The sequence below is a fragment of the Perna viridis genome, chromosome 14 (assembly GCF_037379345.1).
Source record: "Perna viridis isolate PV_CMFRI_1.1 ecotype Kerala chromosome 14, ASM3737934v1, whole genome shotgun sequence".
NCBI classification, from domain to species: domain Eukaryota; kingdom Metazoa; phylum Mollusca; class Bivalvia; order Mytilida; family Mytilidae; genus Perna; species Perna viridis.
Genome location: NC_142458.1, coordinates 30,126,275 through 30,150,750, shown reverse-complemented (window position 1 = coordinate 30,150,750; position 24,476 = coordinate 30,126,275). Strand labels below are relative to the sequence as shown.

General features: G+C 33.4%; 1 long non-coding RNA gene across 1 annotated transcript; it reads left to right on the top strand.

Annotated features, from left to right (window-relative positions):
• The first annotated feature begins 1,197 nt into the window (after positions 1-1,197).
• On the top strand, positions 1,198-24,476 carry LOC148598946 (uncharacterized). The gene is made up of 8 exons (XR_015918535.1): positions 1,198-1,305; positions 9,375-9,521; positions 12,202-12,332; positions 13,397-13,614; positions 14,948-15,165; positions 17,241-17,371; positions 18,383-18,600; positions 23,439-24,476. It is a non-coding gene; the product is annotated as an uncharacterized LOC148598946 (long non-coding RNA).

The following is a 24,476-nucleotide window of genomic DNA, read 5'->3' as shown; positions in this document are numbered from 1 at the left end:
TTAGATTTTTGTTGGTTGACCTTTAGCTTCCATGATTCACAAAAATTGTGCAAAATATTCAATGAGTTTTAAAGACCAGTTTGAGTACTAGATAATAATGTCATCTGCGTATAGTAGTGAGTTAATTGTGATATTTCCGATAATGACAGAATCAACCTCGCCTTCACTAAGATTTGAAATTAAATCATTTATATATGAATTACAAAGAATGGGTCTAAGAACATCTCCTTGCTTGGCTCCACATTTTGACACAAATTTGCACAAACTATCGTTAATTAAGAAATCAGAAAAAATACTTGTTTTTGGCCCCTTAGTATCTCTTATTCTTACATGGCTCAAGTCACAACTCCAAATATAAATCACAAAAATCCTTTGTGGCAAGGCACCTTGTAGTAATCTTAATCATAAAAGTAATCGTAAAAATCCAATCACAATACTCAAATTGTTGTCTGGACATCGGGAAATGCATGTTTCTGGTCCAATTTTAGACCTCTACTTTCTGAAAAGTACACTCCTTTACACAAAACAATTAATCCAAGTCTAGTTCATTTTGATTTAATTTATTCAGTCTCTGAAGCCGTGGTGCTGTGCCCGCTTTCGGCCATGCTTATGAAATTACCGTGACATGGAAAACATAATTCAATAATTTTTTTTAAATGAATTAACGGGTCTCAGATTGAGTTGCATTGTCACAAAGTGGGTTTAATAAACCATTTGAGTCCAAGATTGGAGATGTGTGGACCATTCATTCAGTCCAACAGGCTGTGGTGTTGTGCCCGTTTTCGGTGGTGCTTTTAAAAATATTGTGACATGGAAAACATAATTTAATCATATTTCGAAAATGAACGGAGTCTAAGACTGAGTTGCACCCATTAGAATAAGTTGGAAGAATAAGTAAACATTATTTGACAACCGTGACACATTTTATCATTAATGAACTTTATTCATCAACATGTTCCCCTTTTATCGCCATTTTCTAGTTACAAAAAGATTTTCGCTTTATTATTTGTATTTTAAAATTAAATCAATTAAAAGCATTTTTATTTCTCTTAAGAAATAATTTCAAATTTTTGAATTCCATTGAGTGAGACTAAAGTTATAGTAAAAAATGTATCAAAAATGTCCGTCCTGTTTTTTTCTAGTCCTGTTTTTAGACCAACCACAACCTGCATGTTCAACATTTCGCGCGATTTGTGAACACTACTCATAGTCATGCCTGACGTCGACAATGCAGATCAGGTATTTGTTGATAAATGGAGAAGCCTGAACTTACCGATTGTAGTAACATAGAGTTCCAAGGAGGAGGTATACTTAAATTGAGTCTATTTTTTTAAATCTGAAGCGGGGAGTTATAATATAATATTCTTTATTGGGACAAACACAATTACAATAATTGGCAAAGCCAAGGCCCATATAATTGCTACATAAAAGTGTAACATTTATAGTACCAGTATACATGTAAATAGAATATTAATCAAATGTTATGAGAAGAGATATTTGTTATGAAATAAAATTTTTCTGATAGAAAAAATAATATCTAAAAAATTAGTGATAATCTTTAGTATAGTATACGAATCGCTGAGTATACATTGTTTCAGTGTGTAGTAATTAATTGAATCAATATCGTTTTTGAGGATATTTGATAATTTGGATATAAATTGACTTCTTACTCTGGAGTATTTTTCACATTTTAGCAAAAAATGTAATTCATCTTCAACCTCCCCAGAGTTGCAAACTGTACATAATCTCTCGTTTGCAGGAATTAATAGATGACGGCTTAACTTTTTCTATCTGCAAATTATGGCTGCTGATTCTTATATTGCAAAGAGAGGATCTTTCTGATCTTTTTTGTAAAATATCAACAAAGCTTGCTCGTTTGTATTCATTGTGTAAATTTCGATAAAATGTTAGTTTATTTGAATTTTGGATTTGGAAATGTTGCTCTTGCATAAATTGATCGGTTATTCGTTGTTTTATATTTGATAAAATAGGTTTAAAGCTACATTTTTGATAGATTATGTGTGAAAAACCAAGTTTATTGATAATAGAATATATTTTCTTTATCCAAGTCGATAATAACCTAATGTCACAAGAAAGGGCATGATGAGGCGATCGAACACGGGAATTAAAAAAAAAATGCATTGCATATTGTATTAATCACTTAAATGTTTTATGCATGTAATTTTTACTGTCAAGTTACTCAGTATGTATACGCATTGACATATGTACATAAAAAAAAACCAAAAAAAACGTTAACATAGATATGATATAGTTAGTCATTTCAGAAAAGTGTTATAAATTTGGGGCTTCTATATGAATCTTATTTCCCAAATTTAGCCTCTCATAGATCCATCTGTAAGGGGACACGGGTCCCCTAAGGTCAACGAAATTCATTTGATAACATAAAAGCCGTGACGGAGCTGGGTTCTTTCTTACACCTCTTTCATGCATCATAATTTATGGAACTACATAAATGAAAAATGAAATGACACCTTCTGCTGGTCATAGCTCTCAGAAAAGGAGCACTTCTTCTTCTGACGTAGCTTGATATGTTGGATGAAAGGATTCCTTTCTGTTATCAGGTTAAACATTTATAAGTTTCTGGATCAGATCTAACTACATGTTTTTACTTTATATTTCATTTCCAGTCAGACTAGGGGGGAAACAATCTTCTTTCTCTAAGTTCAAAATTCTCAGAATCTTCTGTTTGATCTTGAACTTTATGAATTAAGTTTATTATTTAAAACATTTAAAGAAATATTCCCAAATTTTATTTTTTACAATCATAATTTGTATGCCAAGTAATTTTTTTTCCTAAAAAAAAAAATGTCTGTTTACGGATACATTCCTCCCAAAAATAGGGTAGGTTGGTAGACATTTTCATTTTATTATTTTTTTTTCATTTTATTTTTTCTCGACGTAAGTTGACCCTATATTTGTAAAATAACATCATGTTTAAGTCATGAAAGTGTTTGGTTTTAAGTAGAAAGTTTAATGTTTAACATACACACCTATTAATCATGTCTTTTATTACAATACACTTATTTTTTTTGTAGGAATTTTGAACAAAATATAAGTACGCTGTATTTACGTGATATAAATCAGTCTCCTATTCTAACACTATTGTGACCTTGTTTTAAACGTACTTTCAGTTTTACCGGAAATGATCCGTATTATACCAGAAATTGGCGGAAATTACCGATTTTGTCAATTTTGAAGAGAAAATATATTAGGGTCGGGAGAAAGAATTTGGGTCGGTCGGGAAACCCGAAACAGACATTTTTTTTTTAGGCCTAATCAGAAAATACCTTTCGCTACATGTATTGCAAAATGTACATGTAACAAAATTAATTTTCATAATCATATTTTCAGCTAATAAAATGCGATAGATGTCAACCCTAAATGTCAACTTTGAGTGACCACCTTTTGAAATATTTGTGATTTTATCAAACTATATACATGTACATAATGCATTGCTGAAATTGTGTGTTTAGATAAGTAAAAATTTTTAGAATTTTTTTTTATTTGTTGCTCTGACTGTTGCAAGTTTTCTTTTACAAGTATTTCTTTTTTTCTTTTATACGAAATACATGTAAAGCGGGATGATTTAGATAGATTGCACTGAAGATAAAAAAAAGAGAGAAGTAAATGAAATGTTAACATTCAGTGACCAATAGAAAACAACAGGTAGACAAAAGATCAAAATTTGCAAGAAATTAATTTGTCAGTTTACCCTTTAAAGCACCTCACATATCACATTCAGACTTGACTTGTTGAATGTGTAGACAACAGTTGCTAAGCCTTTATTTAGGCATAATTTGGGAAGAGGGTACTGACTCGGCCACAGTAGTGACAAGTGCAAAACACATTTGAGATTATTAACTGTCTGATCTTATGCCACAAATTTTAGATGACAGGAGTTCTCATTGCTAAATATGTGATAAGGAAAGGCAAGTGTCATTGGCCATGTGCCAAGGCCATGGTCCTAAAGTTACAGGATTTGACTTAGAATGTTAATAAATGGCCCATCAACTTTTTGTACTATGTACATGTACTTGAAATAAATGCTGAAAATGGTCCATTTGAAAAAGAAATCTTTCCCAACCACTGTTAAATGGAGTTGAGTGGTACTTGGTAGGTTGACAGCAGGATATCAGTGCCAATGGTGCATAGTCTGATTTTCCAATGAAGTTCAAATGTGGTATCTCCTAGGGCCGTGTTCTGGGACCTTTACTTTTTATGTTCTATAGACCAGTATAAGGTCTGACTTACTTCTACAACGTAAGAGGTTAGAATTCCGTTCCACCATACCCCAACCTCTTACTTCTGAGCACCATATTGCGTAAGGCTTGTTCCGCCGTTCTTTGAAATCGGCAGAATTATAGTTAAATATTTGCCATTTAAAACGTTTTATATAATTTATTTACCATAACATGGCAGAAGGTGACTAAACTGAAGAAATACAAATGACCTACCTGATGAGAAAATCCAGCAATCCTGGAAATCCTTTGTAAAAGCATTTAAAATGAACTTCATATTTGGTTTTTAGCTTTTTGAGTGTGTAATTCCGGTTGATAAAATTAAAATTACGGATTTTAAAGTTTGCGAAATGAACATATCAAATTAACCAAAGAATTGCCTTGACCAACTTCAAGTTCGTTTTGTCAAGAACATATTGTATTCCATAAAATTAGTGACCTAATTCAGAATGGCTGGTCATTTTGACAACTGTCTTCATTACAAATGTTTTCTTGGTATTTAACAAATATTTAGGATTTTTATTGCTCGATTTCCGGTAGGTTAAACTTTTTTTATGTAAATAAAAGACTTAAAATATTTTAAAACACATGTTTAGCTAATTCACATTAGCGGTGGCTTCCAACATGTCAGATGCTAGAGGTTAGTATGGCATCAAGTGTTTTAAAATAAGGCACAATGATTGGATAAAGTTTCTATTTTCATGTAAAATGTACATATAAGCATGTTAAAAGCTTTTCAGAGAATTGTAGAAAAAACCTACATGTACACTACAATTCCCTCTTCCCACAGTGGGCGTTGGCAATGGTGGACAATTTGTGTCCCTCCTTGGATACGTTCCCACCGGCCCACGGTGGACATGTGGTTGGTCTCTGTCCACGTTGCCCACGCATTCTAGTTGTCACTTTTAAATCGTTTTGTTTTGAGAGGAATCAGAGTTAAAACTCATTCTTGTGTAGTAAATATTATGGTCCTGTTGTATTATAAGAAGTGTATATAATTGTATGAACTATCGGTAACAATATTTCACAGGTGTCAGTAGAGCTTCTTTATAATCAACAGTCATCAATTACTTGTGGGCGGGATTAGAGCAGAGAAGTGTGAGCATTTGCCAACAAAGGGAATAAATACAGGAAATCGTGGTAATCTTTGATAGGTGCCATTTGATCTCTTTAATTGACAGTTAATCAATTAATGGTTGTGGCAGGTTTTAATACAGTGCAGCGCTATCACTTTTCAAAAAATAAATTATGTTAAAGAAGAAATTTTGATTTAATGTTAATCAAGTGTTACTTGTTGGATTAGAATATATTCAGAAATATTGAATAGTTCAACATAACTTATATGAATTTGAAAACAACAACTAACCTTGTAAGATGAATGGCCATGTAACGGAAAAAGTGCACCCTCCTCTTGTTTATAATATTTAAAATTCTTAGAGAAAATCAGCTAAGATTGGATGTGCAGTCCCTTTGAAAGATAAAACTATAACTGCATCCCCTTTTATGGCACTGCATTATGTTGCTGTGAATTACTGACAGTGGATAAAGATCAGGTGTTCTATCTCGGACCTTTGATTGACATGTAATCAATTAAATAAAATGTCAAGGATGTGGTTTTAAGAAAGATGCAGTAATGTTGATTGACAGGTAATAACTTGTAGGAATATTGAGGGTGTGGTTTAAAGTATTGTGAACTGGAACTGGACAGTTGATCAGCGCGTATTGGCAAACGACACTTACATGTACCTTAGAAGACGTATTCATGTAGGTGACTTAATCATGATTAGACCTTCGTGCACGTGTGTACTAAGATTGAGCAGTAATTATTTGGTTTTTTTTTGTCAACAACCGTAAAAAAAATAAACGAGACATACGATGAGGGCGACCTTCATGAAATTCGAAAATAAAATCGAAACGACTGTGGGCTTGTGTTACGAATTTTTAATATGCTAAAATTTGAATAATACTCTCAACTATAATAATTTAATATGTATCCATTGTAACAACTACAAGTGAAAGGCAAAATAATGCAATAATACGTAATTTCAAACTCATTTTTGTCCCGTTTTAGTATTGAAATATATTGGAGATTTTCAGAAAAAGGCCTACTAAGTCAGCACACCAGTGTAAATAAAGATACCAATTAGTTTAATTTATTCTATATACATTTAGTGATAAAATTTATATTAGAAGAATTTATTTTTTTTTTTATCAGATTATGTCTTATATTCTATATTTTATAAGGGATTTTAAATGTGGAAGTTTTGATTTAAAAATAAAACTTTGGATGTCCCTAATACGCTTCTGTAATCATAAAACATTAAATTAGGTTTCTTTTTATTCTGTAATCTAAATACTAAACAATTTCTTCTCATTAATTAGCAGTAATCGACTACTTCCTGTATATTGGCTGAGTGTAAACACATTGATTAATTTTATTTCTAGGTAGCTATGATATGAAAATCACAAATACTTTACAAGATTATTCTGTTTAGTAAAAAGAAAAAAATACTTGTTCTGAGCATGATTTTACAAGAACAATGAACATTTAATTATTTAAATAAAAATACGATTGCCCTTGTGTCATTCACCTATTTGTATATTCATAAACTAACAATATATATTTCGAAAATGAAAGTAATATTGTTTGTGGAATAAAGTTTCAGAAGATTCTAAAAAATTACGAGATTTCAAAATAAAACACTTTAAAAGAAATCCATTTTCGAAGTGCATTTTGATTAATAACTTAATATGTGAAGATTTTCGGGAATTACATGTAAATAAATTTTAATTAAAAAGTCTGACTCGTAAAGTGAAAAGTTATGATTTAACGTCAACGTTATGAAAAATTTAAGAAAATATAATTTATATTTTTATATTTTCTCTTAAAGTTACTTGTTTTTTGAATGACGGTGTCGAATTTTAAATACTTTCATGTATTATTTCTCTTCTTATTATCTATGCAAATAAGGCACGTTGTTCGTCGATTGATAATTGTTGCTGTGTCAACGAAATGTCAATTTACCTCAAACGATGCTCAAAACACAGGGACACACCTTTTGATAAAACATGAAACACATTGATTGGTCGACGATATTACAAAGATGTTAAAAATTATCAAATTTGCATAAGAAATTGTCACACTGAAAGCATTTTTATAGTTTATTGGTTTAAAATACTTTGTTCTTTTTTTTAGAATTATTACGTAAGAAACCTGTCAGTAAAATGAGTAGTTCGCGAGTACTCCATTTTCTTGAACATTTTAATTTACAATTTGTATGCTACTGTTATTATATAACAACGGAACTAAACATGGTCAATGATTGATTGATTGATTGTTGGGGTTTAATGTCCGAGCAGCAATATTTCAGCTGTATTCCGACAATGAACATGAAATGGATAATAAAATGAACATGAAATGATGATAAAATGAAAATATTGGATGGGACACAAGGATAATAGGGTAGACAAATTTTGATTGCCACAAGAAAAAGGAAGGGATGGGTAGGGTCAGACAATTTAGCCTCCTGTGGCAGAATGCAAAGGTTCTTACTCCTATCGAATACCACGGCAGGGTTCTTTAATGTGCGAGGAGGCGCTGCTGCAGGCCTATTCTTTTAACACCCGGACCTGCACAGGGCCATCATAGTCAAAATTGTTGCGCTAAGTGAAGAAAAAAAAAACGGAAGAAATAAGTCGTTCAATTGTCTATGGTGCATTAAATCTATAAGAACTAACTGCATATTCAACTTAAGAGGGGAAATTTTCACCCATCACTATATTTGGTTAACATGTGCTCGGATAATATGCGGTTAAATCTGTTGCCATTTGAAAACTCATGAAGTACGCGGTTCAATAATTCTGGATCATGTATTATCTTCCAATGATGCTTCCCACTTTCAAATGACACGATACCAAAATTGGTTATTTACAGACTGTAAGTTCAAGTTGCATGTGTTTGCTTTAAATCTGTTCTTTCACTAAGATCACTAAGCTTAAATCCAAGCAACAAGTTATCTCGCATCCACCAGATACTGTGGGCGTGGACACTATACTGTCCACCTGACACGGTGGGCACATGGACGTTTGTCCACCGTTGGCATTAAGGGTGGGCAAAGCGTGGACAACTTGATTTATCCTCCATGGACAAGTGGCATCGTCCAAATAGTGGTTAGCTGTAGTGTATATGGCCCTTGTCCAGTGCCACTTTGATATGACATTTGATGAGCAATGTGGTGGAGTTTTATACAAAAAGCAGATGATACTTACACTTATGGGCATGCTGCCAAGTTTTTCCTGTAGTCCGTGTTCATTTACGTTTGTTGTCCCCCGCGACACGTAGCAAGGGGACATGGTCATGGAAATGCCAACTGTCTGTCCGTCTGCGTTTTCCACACTTTTTTTTATTATGCTTTTACCAAATATGTTTGTTTTTGGTATGTGGCCTTATTATGAGTTACAGGTTAAGTTCGACTTTGGTTATGGTTGAATGATTTTCACAGAAGTTATGGCCCTTGAACATAGAAAATTTCAGTGAATTTGCAGTTTTCTGCACTTTTTTTGTAATGCTTTTGCCAATTGATTTTATCTTTTTTTATGCAGTCTTACTATGAGAAGTTACAGATTAAGTTCGACTTAGGTTAGGGATGATCAGTGTGGGAAGTCATTTTTTTCCTCCAACTTGCCATTCTGGCTACTAGCGGAATATTGATCTTGCTAGCCAAATTGAAGTTCCATTAGCCAAATTTTTTTTGGTTTTTTGTCTGTGGTGTCATCTGTTTTCTCTTGGATTTGACTATCTTCTGTCTTTCTTTTTCTTTCTTCAATTATCAATTGCTTCTTGTTCTAACTAATTTGCAAGGTAAGATATCATAATTACCAAGATATTTTCTATGATAACTCTATGATCCCTATGATAAGGCCTGAAGGTAATTTGTAGGATGACTCCTGTTGTAGTTGGGCTCTAGAAAGGTGAAAAATAGACCAGGTGAGCAATTCTGGCACCTGGGAGCCCATGGTTTATTAAAGATGCTATCATTTTATACATTAATATGACATTCTACTAATCCATTGTTTTTGTTAGGGTTTTAATTCTTTTTGATATTTTATTTTTAGGATGGTAACTGATAAAAGCCCAATCCTTGTCTATTACTTCCTTGTCAGCCATTATTAACGGGGAGAATGAGTTTGAGTCCATGACTACAGATTTCTACGTCATTACTTATATTGGTGATAAAGATTATATTATAGACAGCTTATCAGGTAATTATATTTAGAAATATTTCTTTTTTATGCCCCAGCAACTTGAGGTTTGGGGCATTTTGTTTTACCCTTGTCTGCCCATCCCTCCACACATTTGCAGGATAACTCAAAAACACTTGTTCAAATTTAATTGAAACTGAGAAAGGTGGATTGGTTGATTCTTGGATTTTTGAAAAGTTTTGTCCCTTGCACACAGTCCTAATTAGCAGCTCTACTGAAACCCTAGAATGGAACTTGGTTAAAACTTTCACAGATTATTTATTACACGATACTAATAAGCACCTTCCATTTTGTTTCTGCATCTGAAGGCTTAAATTACGTACATGTATGTGGTACCCTATGGTTTCTTGGGAGGAAAGCAGGCCGTATCCCCTAATGAACTTTGTTTTTCTAGTTTAAGTTAAAATTCTAAAATAATTTATCTTATATCAGCCAAGAGGTATCTATTGACAAAACTGTTTGGGATTTAACAGAACCTTGTCATTCCAGGGTGATTTTTAACTTTTTCAAATGAGTCCCCCATCAGTTCATGTGGGAATTTTCCCCCAGAATTGGGATTTTATGTACATGTATCTTATTTTCTAATTTTTGGGGTGTTATATTTGGATTGGGACTCATTGCTGAACTGAAATAAGGAGGAAAAGGCAATAGATTTATACTGATTAAACACTGTCAATTCTCTATCAATTACATGTAGATCAAAATAATAAACATTGCCACCTGACTGTTTTCTACCATTTTCTGTACAAAATGGTTATTTCACTTTTTCAAATTAAAAATTTTATTTTTTGGTTGCATTTTGCCTTATCTGTTCTTTATCTAACTACATTCAGGCACAAATGCTACAATAATTACGCCATGAAGTAAAGTAACATTTACATCTTAATTTTATTTTATTAAAAAATAACCATCAAATGATCAATTTAGTACCTGTCTGTTCATATTAAACACTGTGTCACTAAACCATACATCCTTCAAATTTGACAAGTGTTTTTAAGGTGCAAACTGTCAGTTGATTTACAACGCAGATCTGTATTGGAAACCATTATTGGATGGGGATCCTTAAAAATATTCATGTTTAAGAGTTGGGATACTGGTTATTGGAAATTTTTTCAGTCAGGGGAATAGGGCTTCTAGGAGGGGAATGAGTTTGTCCTGTGTCTCCAAATACTGGTAGTGTCATCCCTGAATTTTTATGTCATGTTCCTGTCATTTAACTCGAGATCTTTTTAGCTCACCTTGCTAAAAGGCCATTTGAGTTTTTGCCATTACTATGTGTCTGTTGTTGTCCACGAACTTTTTCAAACATCTTCTCCTCTGAAACTACACAATAGATTGTAACCAAACTTTGCATAAATGTTCCTTAGGGTATTTTCAACAATCCTTGTGTGTGGATTTTTGACCTGGCAAAAACATGGCCGCAGTTACTAAAAATAGACCATAGGGGTCAAATTGTAGAAAGTTGCAAATTACTCAAAAGCAGTTTGGTTTAGCTAAAATCTGATAGGGATTAAAATCGTTCAGCATGATGGGATTTTATCTATGCTGATATTTTCAGAAAAATCAGTTTACAAATGATTGAGTTATGGGTCCTGAAATGGATTTTTTTCCCGAATTTTAAATTTCCAACTTTGAAAATGTTCTCTATAATTTATGGATGGATTGAAATAAAACTTTGCATGAATGTTATAAAGAACATGTTTGACAATCTTTGTGTTGGGATTTCTGATCTTGCAAAAAGCATGGCCACTGTTACTAAAGACAAAAAGTGGCTGTTTATTTTTTTACTGTGTTTAGCTTATATCTTGAAAACTATGATAGATTGAAAGAAACTTTGTTAGACAACTTTTTGTTGAATTTCTTGCCATTAAAAGACAAAATTTAACCAGATGAACGATTCCAGCTCTTCTGAGCCTCTTGTTTTGCCAAGCCACACATAGTGGTGAGATATTATGTGATACCCAAAAAATAATTTTGCGGTTACATGTTTGTTTGTTCCCCTGCAGTTTCCTCATATCTTATTACCATTCAGGTCATATTTGACCTTGAGTTCAATGAGGACCCATGTCTTGTTAACATTCAGGTTTTGATTGGGCCTTTAGTTCAGTGATGACCAATGTCTTGTTAACACTCAGGTTTAATTGGGCCTTTAGTTCAGTGAGGACCAATGTCGTGTAAACATTTAGGTCCTATTTGGCCTTTAGTTCAGTGAGGACCCATGTCTTGTTAGCATTCAGGTCCTATTGGGCTTTTAGTTCAATGAGGACCCATGTCTTGTTAACATTCAGGTTTAATTGGGCCTTTAGTTCAGTGTGGACCGTGTTTTAACATTCAGGTCCTATTTGGCCTTTAGTTCAATGAGGGCCCATGTCTCGTTAACATTCAGGTTTAATTGAGCCTTTAGTTCAGTGAGGACCATGTCTTGTTAGCATTCAGGTCCTATTTGGCCTTTAGTTCAAAGATGACCCATGTTTTGTTAACATTCAGGTTTAATTGGACCTGTAGTTCAGTGATAACTATGTCTTGTTAACATTCAGGTTTAATTGGGCCTGTAGTTAAGTGATAACCATATCTTGTTAGCATTAGGTTTAATTGGGCCTTTTGTTCAATGAGGACCCATGTCTTGTTAACATTAAATACATCATCTATTTATGTATAAGTTTTCTTTTTGATTTTTCAGGATGACTTTAAAGACCTATTCCAGATCAGTGCTTCTCTATCAAGTGTCATAAATTTGGAGAGAGAATTTTGGTCATTTTTCATGTCTCTGATTCAATATATTATTGATAAAGATTGTGGACAACTTATCAGGTAAGACCAATGATAATTTTTTTCTATATTTAAAATTACAAAATGACCAACAGATACTAAATTAAGATCATTTTAGTGACTGTTTTTTTACATCTTTTTGTATACTTTAATATGTTTGAAAATGGGGTATGAAAATGTATTGGAATCACCTTGTCTGTCAGTCTGTTTTGTTCAGTTGTTCATGTATATCATGCAATTGTAAAAAGTCTGTTTACTGCTGCATTGATTTTGATGTAATTTTACTGGATGAATAGGCATCATCAAATATGTGAAAAAGATTATTACTCTGTGATGTTTATAAAGGGAGATACACTGTAATTCAACTGAGTGATTTGCTTTTTGAAGAAACCCATCCTTACTGCTCAGTTGATCTCCTTAACGATGTACAAGATGGTTGTACTCATGTCCTCCACTGTGACTCCATCAAAGTAAAAACAGGGATAAAATTGCTCCATTTCAATAGTTTTCAATAATTATTTCTGTCAATTACTTAGATATTAAACTGCTAGAACCATTAAATATACCTTGGGGCTATTCCTCTTATAACCTCTTATGAGGCTGACTTTATAGCTGATCTGATCAGAAAGAAAGAATATCGTTCTGCTAGATCCTTCAATCTCAGTTTCCGCTATATAGATGACGTATTATCTTTAAACAATCCTAATTTCGGGGATTTGATACATCGCATCTACCCAAAAGAACTTGATAAAGGATACTGCAGACACTGTGAAGTCAGCCTCGTATCTTGACCTACACTTAGAAATCGATGGTAAAGGAAAACTATTGACCAAACTTTATGACAAACGTGATGACTTTTCATTCAGAATTGTCAACTTTCCTTTCATCTGTGGCAACATCCCTTCGGCACCTGCGTATGGAGTGTTCATATCACAACTCATACGTTATGCCAGAGCTTGCTGAAACTATGCAGACTTTTTGTATCGCAGTATCAACAATGTTTCATGTCGTATACAGGTATTGCAATGTGAGTTTAGTTTTGAAGTACCTTTAACTCCCAATTCATTCAGCTTAGATAACCATTTTTGTGACAACTTTATTTATAGGAATTTCATGGTATTTTGTCAAATGAAGGGATCTTCTAAATGGAAATTCTACATTGAAGTATGAGGATGGTAGAAATACTTGGTCTGGAAATAGCTATTGATGGTTATGATGTTCTTATGGCTGTTCCTGAATTAGGTGACAAGAAAGAAAAAATTGCGATGTTTTACTGAAGAGATACCATAACTAAACTTCCATTAGCTGCTATAACATTTTAATTGTAAGTATTGGTAACAGAAGTAGAGATATTTTAGAAAAGCAAGAATTCTTAACAACTTTTAGATTCAGTAATAGAAAAAAAATAGCCGCACTATAAATGTCCAGCTTTGTTATCAGATTGTCATAGTTAAGTTCTATAAAATTTCTGGTCAATTTTTTATGTTAGTTGCCTTTCTGAGTTGCAGGAACTGAAAACATGTTTTTATGTTCACCCTTTGTGGTACAGTGTATCTCTGTTTTCCATGTCTGGTCTTTGTCCCTGGATTACATTCTTTTGATTACAGCTGTGGTCTTGGTTCCCTTGATTACTCTTTGTAAACTTTCATATGTTTGAAAATGGGGTAATGTATTGGAATCACCGTGTCTGTCAGTCTGTCTTTTTGTTCAGTTGTTCATGCATATCATGTAATTGAAAAAAAGTCTGTTTACTGCTGCATGGATTTTGATGTAATTTTACTGGATGAATAGGCATCAAATATGTCAGTGAAAAAGATTATTACTCTGTGATGTTTATAAAGGGAGATTCACTGTAATTCAACTGAGTGATTTGCTTTTTGAAGAAACCCATTCTAATTGCTCAGTTGATCTCCTTAAAGATGTACAAGATGGTTGTACACTATTTTCAACCAGAATTTTAATTTCTCCACACTGCACAGTGAAGTTACTCATGTCCTCCACTGTGACTCCATCAAAGTAAAAACAGGGATAAAATTGCTCCATTTCAATAGTTTTCAATAATTATTTCTGTCAATTACTTAGATATTAAACTGCTAGAACCATTAGATATACCTTGGGGCTATTCCATGAAAAATGTCCCAGGGGGTAGGGACGCCATTCTATTTTTGTAACCTTGTTAGGGGGTCGGAAGCTGTTACTTTTCTGGTGGTTATTGTTACATTTTTATTTCAGTAACCATGGTGGTTGCAAATTTTTTAAAATAATTAGGTGTTTTTGTCGAGGTTCATGCTCAACTGACAATTCTGCGTATCAGTAATCAAAGGAGCAAAGGAAAGTATTCATCAAATGATGCAACCCTAACCACCATATTTCGAAAGATGCTAACACTTGAGTCATTCCCAATATAACTGATTTCCTGATTTATAGCGAAATTGCCTTTCTGCTCGCGCCTACAATCACAAACCATTATATAATGCACACCGACACGGAAATGGGAAAGTGGGATTGTGTTATGTTTTATCAATAAACAATTCTGTATTCAGTGATTACCTCCATTGCATTGATCCCAGGGAACTAGAAATAAAGGAATTTAGAAATGAGGGGGAGGGGAACTTGTTCAGCTTGGATAACCATTTTTGTGACAACTTTATTTATAGGAATTTCATGGTATTTTGTCAAATGAAGGGATCTTCTAAATGGAAATTCTACATTGAAGTATGAGGATGGTAGAAATACTTGGTCTGGAAATAGCTATTGATGGTTATGATGTTCTTATGGCTGTTCCTGAATTAGGTGACAAGAAAGAAAAAATTGCGATGTTTTACTGAAGAGATACCATAACTGAACTTCCATTAGCTGTGATAACATTTTAATTGTAAGTATTGGTAACAGAAGTAGAGATATTTTAGGCCGCACTATAAATGTCCAGCTTTGTTATCAGATTGTCATAGTTAAGTTCTATAAAATTTCTGGTCAATTTTTTATGTTAGTTGCCTTTCTGTGTTGCAGGAACTGAAAAAATATTTTTATGTTCACCCTTCGTGGTACAGTAGTCCTTCTCTCTTATGTGGCCATCCATACTGGAATTTAAAACTGGCCACATAAGAGAGGTGACCTCTCTTGAAAGGTTAGGCCAATTTCAGCATTTCATTGTATCTGTTATGTATTAGTATGCAAATTATACTCTTGTTTTTGTCTCGGAAGGTGAGACTTGAGTTTTTTGCTTTTCAATGACAGTGGCGTACACTAACTTAATGTTAAGTTTTCTGATAAGCTCATTTCAAGATGAACCCCCTTATGCTAATTCAATGATATTTGGTGTACAGATGCATTACCATCATAGCATCACAAGTTCTTGCCAGTTATAGACATATACCCTCCAAGTCTAGTGCATTTTGTAGTGGTAACGCAAAAATGATAATTTTATAATTTCATATGTCTTGTTAACATTCCGGTTTTATTTGGCCTTTAGTTCAGTGAGAACCCATGTCTTGTTAACATTCAAGTCCTATTTGGCCTTTACTTCAATGAGGACCCATGTCTTGTTTACATTCAGATCTGATTGGGCTTTTAGTTCAATGAGGATCCATGTCTTGTTTACATTCAGATCCTATTTGGCCTTTAATTAAATGAGGACCCATGTCTTGTTAACATTCAGGTTTAATTGGGCCTTTAGTTCAGTGATGACCATGTCTTGTTAGCATTCAGGTTTAATTGGGCCTTTAGTTCAGTGATGACCATGTCTTGTTAGCATTAGGTTTAATTGGGCCTTTAGTTCAGTGATGACCCATGTCTTGTTAGCATTCAGGTTTAATTGGGCCTTTAGTTCAGTGATAACCATGTCTTGTAAGCTTTCAGGTTTAATTGGGCCTTTAGTTCAGTGATGAGTGTGTCTTGTTAGCATTAGGTTTAATTGGGCCTTTAGTTCAGTGAGGACTGTGTCTTGTTAGCATTCAGGTCCTATTGGTCCTTTAGTTATGACCCATGCCTTGTAAGCTTTCAGGTTTAATTGGGCCTTTAGTTCAGTGAGGACTGTGTCTTGTTAGCATTACCGGGTAGGTTTAATTGGGCCTGTAGTTCAGTGATAACCATGTCTTGTAAGCTTTCAGGTTTAATTGGGCCTTTAGTTCAGTGATGACCATGTCTTGTTAGCATTACCAGGTAGGTTTAATTGGGCCTGTAGTTCAGTGATGACCATGTCTTGTTAGCATTAGGTTTAACTGGGCCTGTAGTTCAGTGAGGACTATGTCTTGTTAGCATTCAGGTCCTATTGGTCCTTTAGTTTTGACCCATGCCTTGTTAACATTCAGGTTTAATTGGGCCTTTAGTTCAGTGAGGACTGTGTCTTGTTAGCATTCAGGTCCTATTGGTCCTTTAGTTGTGACCCATGCCTTGTAAGCTTTCAGGTTTAATTGGGCCTTTAGTTCAGTGAGGACTGTGTCTTGTAAGCTTTCAGGTTTAATTTGGGCCTGTAGTTCAGTGATGACCATGTCTTGTTAACATTCAGGTTTAATTGGGCCTTTAGTTCAGTGAGGACTGTGCCTTGTAAGCTTTCAGGTTTAATTTGGGCCTGTAGTTCAGTGATGACCCTTGTCTTGTTAGCATTAGGTTTAACTGGGCCTGTAGTTCAGTGAGGACTATGTCTTGTTAGCATTCAGGTCCTATTGGTCCTTTAGTTATGACCCATGCCTTGTTAACATTCAGGTTTAATTGGGCCTTTAGTTCAGTGAGGACTGTGTCTTGTAAGCTTTCAGGTTTAATTTGGGCCTGTAGTTCAGTGATGACCCTTGTCTTGTTAGCATTAGGTTTAATTGGGCCTTTAGTTCAGTGAGGACCCATGTTTTGTTAGCATTCAGGTTTAATTGGGCCTTTAGTTCAGTGATTACCCATGTCTTGTTAACATTAAATACATTATCTATTTATGTAAAAGTTTCCCTTTTGATTTTTCAGGGTGACTTTAAAGACCTATTCCAGATCAGTGCTTCACTATCAAGCGTCATGAATTTGGAGAGAGAATTTTGGTCCATTTCCATGTCTCTGAATCACTCTATTATTGATAAAGATTGTGGACAACTTATCAGGTAAGACAAATGATATTTTTTTCTCTATTTAAAATTACAAAATGACCAACAGATACTAAATTAAAATCAATTTAGTGACTGTTTTTTTCATCTTTTTGTTAACATTTGAAAAATTTGAAAGATCTTTTGGAGACAATCAGTTCAAGACTATTATCTGAATATAATAGCATTAAAACCTATGATTTTTCAACACAGTATACTTCTATTCCCCATACTCAGTTAAAATCCCGACTTAAAACATTATACGTTGTTTTTCCAAAAAAGATGGTACACCTAGATACAAATATATAGTTCTTGGTAGAGATTCCTCATACTTTGTAAGAAATAATTCCAAATTATCTTTCAAATATACAGAGGAAGATGTTTACAAAATGCTGGAATTTTTAATCGACAACATATTTGTCCAGTGTGGTGGAGGTGTTTTTCAACAAACGGTCGGCATTCTAATGGGAACAAATTGTGCTCCGTTACTTGCTAACCTATTCCTTCACTCTTATGAGGCTGACTTTATAGCTGATCTGATCAGAAAGAAAGAATATCGTTTTGCTAGATCCTTCAATCTCAGTTTCCGCTATATAGATGACGTATTATCTTTAAACAATCCTAATTTCGGGGATTTGATACATCGCATCTACCCAAAAGAACTTGATAAAGGATACTACAGACACTGTGAAGTCAGCCTCATATCTTGACCTACACTTAGAAATTGATGGTAAAGGAAAACTATTGACCAAACTTTATGACAAACGTGATGACTTTTCATTCAGAATTGTCAACTTTCCTTTCATCTGTGGCAACATCCCTTCGGCACCTGCGTATGGAGTGTTCATATCACAACTCATACGTTATGCCAGAGCTTGCTGAAACTATGCAGACTTTTTGTATATCGCAGTATCAACAATATGTTTCATGTCGTATACAGGTATTGCAATGTGAGTTTAGTTTTGAAGTACCTTTAACTCTCAATTCATTCAGCTTAGATAACCATTTTTGTGACAACTTTATTTATAGGAATTTCATGGTATTTTGTCAAATGAAGGGATCTTCTAAATGGAAATTCTACATTGAAGTATGAGGATGGTAGAAATACTTGGTCTGGAAATAGCTATTGATGGTTATGAAGTTCTTATGGCTGTTCCTGAATTAGGTGACATGAAAGAAAAAATTGTGATGTTTTACTGAAGAGATACCATAACTAAACTTCCATTAGCTGTGATAACATTTTAATTGTAAGTATTGGTAACAGAAGTAGAGATATTTTAGAAAAATAAGTATTTTTAATAACTTTTAGATTCAGTAATAGAAAAAAAATAGCTGCACTATAAATGTCCAGCTTTGTTATCAGATTGTCATAGTTAAGTTCTATAAAATTTCTGGTCAATTTTTTATGTTAGTTGCCTTTCTGTGTTGCAGGAACTGAAAAAATATTTTTATGTTCACCCTTCATGGTACAGTAGTCCTTCTCTCTTATGTGGCCATCCATACTGGAATTTAAAACTGGCCACATAAGAGAGGTGACCTCTCTTGAAAGGTTAGGCCAATTTCAGCATTTCATTGTATTTCATTATAAGTTTTTTGCTTTTCAATGACGGTGGCGTACACTAACTTAATGTTAAGTTTTCTGATAAGGTCATTTCAAGATGAACCTCCTTATGCTAGGTCAATGATATTTGGTGTACTGAAGCATTACCATCATAGCATCACAAACTCTTGCCAGATTTGCACATATACCCTCCAAGTCTAGTGCATTTTGTAGTGGTAATGCAGAAATGATGACTTTATAACTTCATATTATTACACAAATTATGAAAGCAAAACAAAAAATAATATTTAACAAATACACCATTATATTGACAGTATTGAATAGACAAGACTTTATCTCTGTGATAAACAGTTGATATTTCATATTTGTTATGTATATGTAATATTTTGTATTTTTTAAAGCAGTGGGGCAATTAACCATTGAATTTCGGATTTTTTTATTAACCATATTTTTGGGATTAAAATTTGATTTTTTTTTTAGCAAGTCGTACCACCTCAGCTTGAATTGTCTATTTTGGACGTATATTTTTTTTTTTTTTTTTTTTTTAATCTTTGAACTTTCAATTCCATTGTTTTCCCGACCTGAATTTACGTAGATAACATTCATCTGTATTTTGGGGGAAAATGCAATTATTGTTTCTTAGGAAAACAAAAGCTGTCAATCAAACTGGCGTTCCAAGTATGATAATTGATTCATGCTACTATCAATTTTTTTGAATGAGTGTGACTCGGTTAAATAAAATCTATGCTTAATTGAAACCATCACAGTATATAAACAAACTTTTCGTTACTGATAAAACATTATTGAAACAAGTATTCCAGAGTTATTGGTTCTTTAATGTGCAAATGTATGCCCGCTTAAGGTATGTTGTAACTCATTCCCATGTAGTCCTAACTAAAATCAATTAAAAGTGTAACCTAAATGGCTAATTGCAACCAGGTTAAAAAGGTAACAACTCTTGTTTGTAATGTGAAGTATATGATCATGTTTTTATTATTAATTACCTATTTATTAATCTTAATTACCCATTAATTAATCTTATACTCACATAGAGATCCCGGAATTATATCATCCAGACTGGGTCAGAAACTCCAGTCTTGTAGTCGATGGCTGATGGACAATAAACTGTCGTTGCATTTGGGTAAGACAGAGTGCATTATGTTTGGCTCCAAAAGAAAGTTAAAGAAACTTACCCGGTTTAGTGTAAAATGCAACGACCATACAATAGATTCACAGACAAGCCTAAAATATTTGGGTTTAAACATAGATCAATACTTGTCTGGGGAGTCTATAGTTAAAAATATTGTCCAAAAGTCTAGCTCAAGACTGGGGTTCCTGTACCGAAATGCTAAATGTCTATCAGAGGAGTCCAGGAAGTCACTGAGTGTGGCACTTATTCAGTACCACTTCGACTAAGCATGTTCATCTTGGTATGCTGGTCTCAATAAAAAATTAAAAAATAAACTTCAGGTTGTTCAAAACAAAGTCATTCGATTTATTAAAAACCTGGACTCTAGACATAGCATAGATTTTAATATATTTAAAGACGTTGGTATTCTTAATGTGGAAAACAGGGTAAGACAAGTGAGGTTAAACCATGTTTATAAAATATTTAATAGAAAATCACCATCTTATATGAATTGTAATTTCACAAGAACTTGAGATTGTCATAACCATTTTACCAGATCTAGTGAAAATAATTTTTATGTTCCAATTATAAAGGGGCCAACTGTTCAATCTTTTTATTATAATGCAATTAAAGACTGGAACAATTTACCAGCAAATTTAAAGAGTTTAAAAAATTCAGATGCGTTCAAACTAGGAGTAAAAGATTTTTTATTTGATCAATTGAAGCAAGCTCGGCATAAATAGTTTCATTAGTATATTGTAATACAGTGGATTTTACTGTACGTCAGTACTTTGAGTGTTTGAAGATGAGTACTGGATGAGGACCATTGTTACTGTTGCAGAGTGGCGCTTGCCACCTGGACACTACCTTTGGTCAACAGCCATGAACTCTTCTTTGGACACTTAAAGTTTTAGATTTTATTTATAATACTAGTGATTTGTTTCTTATCAAGATACCCTGCCAAAGTTTTGAATTGTTATACTTTTTGTTCACCTCTAAGATTTTTACTCTATGAGGACCCCATTGTAAATAAGCTATTTAGCTTTCATGGGCCATCCTTGATTAGATATCAACGTCTTGGGTTCTATATTTTTGACAGTTCAATTCTTTTATACTTTTAAAATTTTATAGACAATATATATTTGTATTTTATATTGTGTATATGTATGTTGTAAATTGTGTAACACATCTAATATGTTGATATTTAGTCGAAATAAATCATATCGTATCATATCATATTGAAATTATGACCGATTCATCAGTCTTATTTCACACTTGGGTGCCCATGCTTGACATGTTTACAATTCGCACACTTGCTGATCTACACCTAAGGGATTCAGAGCAGTTGACACTCAATTGAATGACTTATTTGGCAAATATACTAAGGAAAACCACTCATCTCAATCTCTGCTGACACCTACAGTTTATATATTGATGATGAACATGACCGGATACGAGAGGCCAGATCTTCATTTCAAGTTGTGGCTGCTGGTGTCTCAGAGAGGTGGCCATTTATAAGGGGTCAATTTGCACTATAAGTTGTTAATGTAATTGGAATGTGGTCGTATAAGGCGGATGGCCGTTTCAGGGAAGGACTACTGTAGTTGTATAAAGCTGCACCCTTCAGAGCATTTTTTTCCCCACTTTTTAATCAATGTTTTCAGTATGTTTTAGACTGGCCATGGTAAGGATATACTGTGTTCTGTCCATCTGTTCATTACATAATAGTTCAAAAATGCTGCCACCAATTTTTATTAAAAGTTGATGAATTATTCTTTCTATTCATGTGATCTCACTTTGGTTTTGTTTAAGAATTGCATGTTCCAATACTACACAATGGCCATATTGGTTTCAATCTGACGGCGTTAATGCATGTATGAACAATCTGAAGAAGAGCATGCAAGTATGAAGTTTCTGGCAAAGACATTTTCTACCAATCAAAAATGGCTATGAGCATGAAGAATCTTATGATTAGAATTATTTATTCTTAAACAATCATTCTGTCATTCATCAAAAAAAAATTCCAGTGTCTCCGAGGTCTCACTTGTGGACGCCACTCCTCGAAAACGGCAGGACAGATGTTGTGCAAAGTTTGTTGGATATTTAGTCACCATATGCAATTGACCATATTGCACCACCATTTTGATTCAACAAATTTTACTGAAGTTATGGAACTTTGTTGAATTTGTACATACTACATTATAGGAACACTTGTGGATACAGCTCCATGGAAATCACTGAACAAATTTTGTTCAAATTTTGTAGGATTGTTAATCATCATATTTAGGTGATAATATTGTGTCCCCATTTTGTTTCAACAAATTTGACAGTATTATAGGACTTGTTGAATTACAAACACTAGTGGAACAGTGTAAATTCCTTGGAAACCACTCAACAATATTTTTTTTCCAAATATTGTAGGATTGTTAGACAACATATAAAATTGATCATATTGCGCCGCCATTTTCGTTACAACAAATTTGACAGTAGTTATGGGACTTGGTTGAATTTGCACATTATACACTGTTGGAATACTTGGATGCAACTCCTTGGGAACTGCTCAACTTGGTCAAATTTGTACATTCTACTCTTATAATGACACTTTGTGGACACAACTCCTTGGAAACTGCTCAATGGATTCACATTTTATATAATTTGTAGTCACCATATGTAGTAGATTATGTTGCCCTGCAGTTTTGTTTCAACAAATTTTGAATTTTACAGGAGTTATGGAGCTTTTGCACTTCAACTTATTTTTGGTACATATGGCTACTCATAGCAATCTTGTCACAATTTAAGGTTACAAGCATGTGATTATTTAGAAGTTTTCGTAATAATTATTGAAAGCATTCTCTATTTGATATTTAGATGTTTGTCTCTACCTCTTGTTAGTCAATCCCTACTGAACTAGTCAGTAGATTTTGATGTACTTTTTAGAAAGTTTAGGGGTCATATGTATATATGCATAACAATAAAGATAACTATTGTCTGATGCTTGCAAAGGGAGATAATTCAACTAAAAAGTTTGAGTAGCAGAGTTTCATTTGTAGCAGGAGTGTTTCTTTTTGTAAGTGTGTTTTGTTTTTTTAATAGACTATCATTAAAACCCTCAATTTAAAACAAAAAAGGAATAGTTGTAAGAACATCTTCAGTTGCTCACAAAATACAGAGACTTGTTTTGGTACTTGTGAAATATCTGTTTTGTGTGTAGCTGTTATCAACCAATATAAGTACACAGCATTGTGCTTTTTTTGAATTATCATATTGAAAATTTACTCCAAAGGAATGCGATAGTGAAACAAATTGTAGAAATGGATTCCCACTTAATTTAATCAAACCATATCAAATTTAAAAAAAAGAACAAACTTTATAAACATGATTTAATTTACTTTCAGATGTTTTGCTGAGGTTTTAGCTGTAGAATTTATGAAGATGTAAGCTGTGAATGACTAAATATGACTATTGGTAATGAAGGTTTAATGGTTCAATTTTTTGATTCCATCATTTCGTTATGAAGAAATGATACCGCTAGAGTTAAATAGAGGAGTCAACTAAACTTAAAATTACAATGAATACAATTGTCCAGATCATGTATCACTGTCAGGTATCTGCCTAGATTATGTATCACTGTCAGGTATCTGCCCAGATTATGAATCACTGATAGGTATCTGCCCAGATTATATATCACTGTCATGTATCTGCCCAGATTATTATGAGTATATAACTGTGACTGAAGGATGTTTGCTGGTACTAATCAGCCATTTTTGTCAGATTTTTTTACTCCTCTGGTTTCTTACATTTTATAGAATTAATAATTTTTGCCCAGTGACCTCCACTTTTTCTTCCATAATTTCATTTAGATCTGAAAATGGTCTTTAGAGTTCGACCAAAAATAATGATTGACTTGTTTCCTGCTACCAGCAAGAAAATAATAGGGTAGGGAAATTTTATTTTTCAAAAACATTTTATAGTGAGTTAATGAGGGAACAATCCAGTCTTAAATGGCAATTAAGCCAATGGGGCATGAAATGTTTAGGCTAGGCACAAAAAAATAGGGTAGGACTGGGAAGCAGGAAACAACAATTTTTTCTTGGCCTTAATGGGTTAAGTGTTAAGATTTAAGTTTTTGTAAGCTTCTTTCTAAACAAATACTGGCTTAGGGCTTCATTAATGTTATAAAATGATAATTTTGCCTAGATATTGAGCTGATTATATTGTATGTGAGTACAGATAGGTAAAAGATTAATAGATTAAGTTTTTAGTGATCATGCTATTGGTTCGTTTGTTTGGCTGTCCGTCTATCCACAGAGTTCTAATCTGTATCATTGCTGAAACAACTGAATTAAATTTTATGTCCAGTGTTATTTTGTTTCTTTATCAAATCATGCCACTGTGCATCTGTTGTTTTTCCATCTTAATGACTTTTTTTTTTT